The following is a 6,777-nucleotide window of genomic DNA, read 5'->3' as shown; positions in this document are numbered from 1 at the left end:
ATTATTATTATTATTATTATTATTATTATTATTATTATTATTATTATTATTATTGCTTCTTCTCATGGCTAGGTAGCCCACATGCAAAGCACTCTGGGGCCAGAGTGACCAGACATCCTCCTTTTCCAGGACAGGTCCTCCCTTTCTGCCTTCTGTCCAGGAGGAATGTCCCAAATGCCTTCCATTTTGAGCATGGCTAAGAAGCATGAATTTATATTTATATGAGTAGCTTTTGTTTGGTCGCGTCCAACTGTTCTACATTGTGAACATGCCTTGTCCTTCTCTGTGGTTAGGACATACAGGTCCGAAACACACTGCAGAAATAACCCAGTTTGAGATCACTTTAACTGCCCCAGCTCAATGCTAGGGAATTCTGGGAAATGTATTTTCTTGTGGTACTAACAGAGAAGGCTAAATTTCTCACAAAACTACAGTTCCCATGATTCCTTAGCATTGAGCCAGGGCTCAGTTATTTCTGCAGTGTGTTTTCTCCCTAAAAAGGCTGAAATTTGCAGCTAGGCCCGTCAGTTTGGACACTCATAACCGAAGGCCGTTAAAGCGGTCTCATACTGGATTATTCTTGCAATGTGTTTTGGACCAAAGATCCAAAACAGACTGCAGAAACGATCCAGTTTCAGACTGCTTTAACTGCTTTAAGTACTAGGGAATCCTGGGAACTGTAGTTTTATTGTGGCATCAGTGCTAGATAGCTCAGTATCTCACAAAACTACAGTTTCCAGAACTCCCTAGCATTGAGCCTGGGCAGTTAAAGCGGCCTCAAACTGGATTATTTCTGCAGTGTGTTTTTGACCAAAGTAAATACACTCAACCCTCCATATTTGCGGTTTTGATATTTACGGATTTGATTAATATGTCCTCTCTAGGAATATCTAGGTCCTCCAGTGCAACTCTATGGTCAATTTTAACTAAAACTTGAAACCAAAGACCTAGAGACTCTTAGAGAGAATACTCTACTAGGCATTTGTAGCTTCACCAGGGCAGTTCTATGGTCAGTGGCTGTCAAGCGTTGACCATAGAGTTGCACTGGAGGACCTAGAGATTCCTAGAGAGGCATCCTCTCATGTGTAAAAACATGGCGTTTTTGTTATGTGCGGATTTTCCATATTCACGGGGGTTATGTGCGAATATGGAGGCACAAGTGTAATGAGAGTAGGGCTGTCTATCCTTTGAAGCGCGAAGACTACATTTCCCATGGTGCCCCTGTTCACCGGAGAGGCAGAGGTTCCTCAACATCCGCCGCTTGGGATGCTGGGATTTGGAGTTTTCCTCCTCGAGCCGCTTCCCAGCATGCTTAGCGGTGACAGGGCCTGCGCCTGCGCAGTGCGAGGGGGAGTCTCCAGTTGCTACATCAGTGTTCAGGTTGCACAAGAGGGAGGGAAAGGGTGAGGTACCGCGAAAGAAGAGGAGGAGACATGGCGGAGGGGATGCTTAGCTGAGGCCTCCCCGGAGAGAGAGAGGGGCATGAAGAGTGAGGAAGGTGGCCAGGATCCCGGGGCAGGTAATGAGGGGGAGTTAAAAGGGCTGCCTGGTGGAACAGGAGGGTGAAGGGGTGGCCAGGTCTCCTCTTGCAAAGGAGGACAAGGCACTGCAAAAGAATGTAGGGCTTCCAAGGAAAAGGTAGGAAGTAAAAGCTGACAGACACTCATAGCATTGCATGCCTCAAAATGGAGGACATTGTGGACTTCCCTCTTGGACAGAAGGTTTGGAATGGAGGGCATGTCCTGGAAAAAAGAGGACGCCTGTCCACCCTCGTGGGCTAGGAGCCTCCCTGCAAAGGAGGACAAGGCACTGCAAAAGAATGTAGAGCTTCCAAGAAAAGGGTAGGACATGACCAAGTAAAAGCTGTCAGGCACTCAGAAATGCATGCCTCTTTGCCATGCTCAAAATGGAGGACATTGTGGACTTCCCTTCTGGACAGAAGGTTTAAAATAGAAGGCATGCCCTGGAAAAGGAGGATGCCTGGTCACAGGTGAGGGGGGCAGCTCAGGTTGACCTCACTGCAAAGGAGGGCAAGGCACAGGGAAATGGAGGGCTTTCATGGAAAAAAATGGAGGACATGATTAAATAGAAAGCTCAAAACACTCATAGATGTATGCATTCATGCTTCTTAGGTCCAAAACACACTGCAGAAACAATCCAGTTTGAGACCACTTTAACTGCCCCGGCTCAGTGCTTGGGAATCCCAGGAACTCTAGTTTTATTTTGACACCAGAGCTCTCTGACAGAAAAGGCTAAAGGTCTCACAAAGTTATAGCTCCCAGGATTCCTAGCATTGAGCCAAGGCAGGTAAAGTGGTCTGGATTGTTTCTGCAGTGTGTTTTGGACCTTAGTCATTCTCAAAATGGAGGATGTTTTGGACATTCCTCTTGGACAGAAGGTTGAAATGGATGACAAGTCCTGGAAAAGGAGAACCTCTGGTCACCCTGGCGTTGACCTCATCCTCCCATATGGCTCCATACAGAATCCTCCTTAAAGATTTGGGGGGGGGGGGGGGACTCGTGTTACTCAAAAATTGTAATTCCCGTAACATCACTGAATGGAACAGCAATAGTTGTGGCAGAAAAAGATGATGATGATATTTATTACCTTTTTTCCCCATGGATCAAGACAGAGGACAACAACAATCAACATCAGTTAAAACACATCAATTAAAACACACATCAGTTTAAAAGGACAAATAAGACGCACACATATTAAAACAATCCACATCTAAAATTCATCATTTAAAATTCACAGTTTAAAAATCATCAGGATAAATCAAGATATGCTACATCCACAGCATTCCCTTCATCTACCAAACTTGTAACTCTTATCTCCTTCCTTGGAAGTCTTTAAACAGAGGCTGGATGTCCATCTGTCAGGCATGCTTTGATTGAGAGATCCTGCATGGCAGGGGTTGGACTGGATGGCCCTTTTGGTCTCTTCCAACTATGATTCTATGATCAAAGGCATGCTGGAAGAGACTCAGTGCTCTTTTAAATTCAGATTAATCTTCTCCGGCAGATCATTCCATAATCTAGGGGCGGCTGAAACTAGTAGCCAAATTAAAATTATACCTTGACATGACAATAACATATGTTCTGCCTAAACATATTTACATGTACATAGAACCAGCATGTGGTTTGAGCTTTGAAGTGTGACTCTGGAAACTAGGGTTTGAATCCCGGCTCAGCTGTGGAAACCCACTGGGTGACCTTGGGCAAGTCACACTCTCTCAGCCTCAGAGGATGACCATAGCAAACCTCCTCTGGAGAAACATGCAAAGAATACCATAAATCAAAAATGACTTGGAAGCACACAACAAAGTTCCATGTGGTTAAAATGAAAATTTGGTAAGATGTGACATTCTTAAAGAAAATTTTAAAATGAATTTTAAAACTTATTTTTTAAATGTTTAAATTGCTTTTAAATCCCAGGGCCTCTCCTTTCTCCTACCACTGTGCCTCGCCCTACTCACACCTTCTCTTCAGCATTGTAAAGGGACGCAGGTGAATGCCACAGCCCATTCTGCCAAAAGGCAGATACTAGAGGTGTAGTGGTGTCACTTCCCCTTAAGTTGCCCTCGTAGGTAGAGATGCCCCTGCTTGTGTGTAGTTGATCAGCTTGTGGTTCCTGTTAATTGAGAAGAGTACTTCCTTATATCTATTGTGGTCAAAAAAGACTTGTGGTTTCACATGAAAGAATTCACATCTGATGCTGGTGAAAACCTGAATTCTTTGTACTTGTTCAAATAAAAGCTTTTTACTATTTTTATTTATTTATTATTTTGATTGCATGGATTTTGCAAAGAAACTATCTGCTACAAGATACCATTAATTGATATCTAGCTACCTACTGCACTGAGAGCCAAAGCCAAAGGGGTGTTGCAGTCTGAGGTGTGTTTACTCAGAAGTAAGTCACAGTGTGTGTAGTGGTATGTTGTTTTCATTGTTGCTGTTGTTGTGTGCCTTCAAGTCCTTACTGACTTACGGCTACCCTAAGGTCACCCTATCATGGGATTTTCTTGGCAAGTTTCTTCTGAGGAGGTTTGTCATTGTCATCCTCTGAGGCTGAGAGAGTGTGATTGCCCAGTGGGTTTCCATGGCGGGGTACAGACCGCCGCTTTGCGGCGGTCTGCCGCCGCCGCCAGTAGGTCCGCGGGGGAGCCGGAGCCTTCAGACGGCCCGACTCCCGCGCGGACCGAAAAAAGAAGCTCCAAAATGGAGCTTCTTTTAGCGTCGCGTTTGCGATGTAGCGAGGCGCCAGGGGCGCGCTCGCTACGTCACAAGCGGCGCGACACGTCTGGACGCTGTGCGTCCAGTACGTAAAGATGGCGGCGCCCGTATGAACAGGGCGCCGCCATCTTGTACGTATTCAATACGTACTATGGTTAGGGGGGTGCGGAAGCACCGCCCCTTCCTAACCCTAGTACGTATTGTATACGTACTATTTGGCGGTCTGTAAACCGCCCATGGCTCGCTTAGGATTTGAATCCTTTCCTTGTCCTAGTCCAACACTCAAGACCATTACATTTCCATCTCCACTGCTGCTTCAGCTCAGCTGAAGTGAATGGTACATTGTCGTTGTTAACTGCCCTTGAGTTGTCCCTGGCTCATGGCGACCTTGTGGATATATCCAATACCTCCTGTCCTCCACTGCTCTGCTTAGGTACTGCAAATCCATGCCCATGATCTCCCTGATTGAATCTATCCATCAGGTGTACATTCTACAAAATGCCTTCTCATGATGTGGCCAAAGTACAACAATCTCAATTTGATCATCTTTGCTTCCAAGGAAATTTCGGGCTTTATCTGCTCTAGAACCCATTTGTTTGCCTTTTTTGCTGTCCATGGTATCTTCAATACTCTTCTCCAGCAGCACATCGCAAATTTGTTGGTTTTCCTCTTATATACCTTCTTCACTGTCCAGCTCTCACATCTGTATGTGGGGAATACAATGATTTGGACAATTCTAACTCTAACACTCAGTTGTATGTCTTTTCTCTTTAGAATCTTGTGTAGTAATTTCATAGCTGCCCTTCCCATTCCTAGTCTTTTTCTTATTTATTGACTGCAGTCCCCATTTGAATCAATGGTTTGTCTTAGGTATGAGAACTCTTAACTACAGTATTTTGATTTTTTCATGGGTGCATAGGTTACTTGTTTGTACCTGACTGAATAGACAGTAATGCTCAGTAAATTGGGAGGCAGTATGAAAAGAGAGAGACTACATTAAAGGTCAGTTGATTCAATCAAGGAAGCCATGACTACCCTGAATTTTCAAGACCTGAGCAGTTGATGACTGGAGTGCTTAGAGGTCTCTCATTCATGGGGTTGCCATAAGTCAAAGTATACTTGATGGCAAATAATTACAACAGACTGACTTCTTCTGTCAGTCTAGATATGGCGCTTTTGCAGAACATGTGAAAAGTAGTGTGTGAAGTTTACATAGAGTAGGTAAAGTTTCTCTGCATGGTGCTGATTTTATCAAGTGATAATAATAATACACATTATAAGTATGATAGCTGTTATTATTCTACAAAAAACATTTAAACCTTAAAAGTGTGAATTGCTGCAGACTTCTTTGAAGACAGGGAGTAAAACATTTTTTATAGACAAGGGCACAACTACATTTAAGTTGATACTTGTATTTGGTTATGTATAGGTTCATGATGCTTGTAGGTCATTCAGTTTGACTATCTCTCTATGAGTATTTGAAGAAGCATGTTTCATATTATGCAAAAGTACATCTACTTGATGCCTCCACCACATGCAATATATGTCATTGAAATTAGGAGTCTTAGTTTGATACTCTGAAATACTGTGCTGTTTTATTTGACCTGTTATCGTAAACTGCCTTGAGCAATTTGGCTGAAAATCAGCATAGCAATTGAGCTATTCAACAATGCTGAACCAGCACACCCTTTCTAATGGTCTTCTTTCATTATTTATGTGAGTCTTAGCTATGTATGATCATAAGACTGGGGAAATACTAATTTGCTACATATAAGTATTTCTGATAGCACTCTGTCACTTCTAAGAGTGCTTTTTTCAGTACTATTAAATAGAGTATAGCTTGCTCATGAAAAGATTGTTTTTTGTTGTGAACCTTTTATCACTAATTACATGGTAATAAACATTTCAAAATGAAAGTAATGCAGAATGTCTAGCAATCAGTGTAACAGTAGATCTGACCTTTTTGTTGTTGTTGTTGTTCTATAAAGCTGGTTTTATGTACCATGTAACTGTATGCAGTGGTTAAGGCCACAGTCTAATACTGTTCTGAGTATTTTAGTTAAGCTTAATCGCAGCTGCTCCCCCAGTGGAACTTTTAAAGTTTTTCCCTTTTGAATAGCAAGCGTTCATGTTTTGAATCCTTTCTGAATGCTAAACATGAAAGCACTAGTGCTGGTGGTACAGTGGTTAAATACCTGTACTGCAGCCACTCACTCACAAACCACAAGGTTGTGAGTTCAATACTAGCCACAGGCAGTATCTAGCTTGTTGGGGGCAATTAACTTACAGTTGTAAACCACTTGGGGAGTGCTTAAGTGCACTGATAAGCAGGATAGAAATGTACTTGCTATTGCTGTTAATGAATCTAGATTCATAGTCCAGTAGAGAATGGTTAGTTATGGCAAATGAACATTTTATCCTCCCACATGTCTGATATAGTACTCCAGCATTTGAAAATGTGTGGTATCATAAGCTGGTAAACTGTACAGTGGTGCCCTGGGATACGAAATGATCGCGTTACGAAATTTCCGGGGTACGAAAA

At 42.9% G+C, this 6,777-nt stretch overlaps 1 protein-coding gene across 3 annotated transcripts in view; it reads left to right on the top strand.

The window, feature by feature from the left end:
• The first annotated feature begins 1,354 nt into the window (after positions 1-1,354).
• TMTC3 (transmembrane O-mannosyltransferase targeting cadherins 3) overlaps positions 1,355-6,777 on the top strand; it is a 61,678-nt gene continuing 56,255 nt past the window's right edge. For all 3 annotated transcript variants that reach the window (XM_042469478.1, XM_042469477.1, XM_042469476.1), the window contains exon 1: positions 1,355-1,519. The gene's annotated coding sequence lies outside the window, so the exon portion shown is untranslated. The remainder of the gene's footprint in view (positions 1,520-6,777) is intronic.

The sequence above is a fragment of the Sceloporus undulatus genome, chromosome 5 (genome assembly GCF_019175285.1).
Source record: "Sceloporus undulatus isolate JIND9_A2432 ecotype Alabama chromosome 5, SceUnd_v1.1, whole genome shotgun sequence".
Lineage (NCBI taxonomy): Eukaryota > Metazoa > Chordata > Lepidosauria > Squamata > Phrynosomatidae > Sceloporus > Sceloporus undulatus.
The sequence above is the reverse complement of the archived record's forward strand: the minus strand, read 5'-3'. Positions and strand labels throughout refer to the sequence as shown.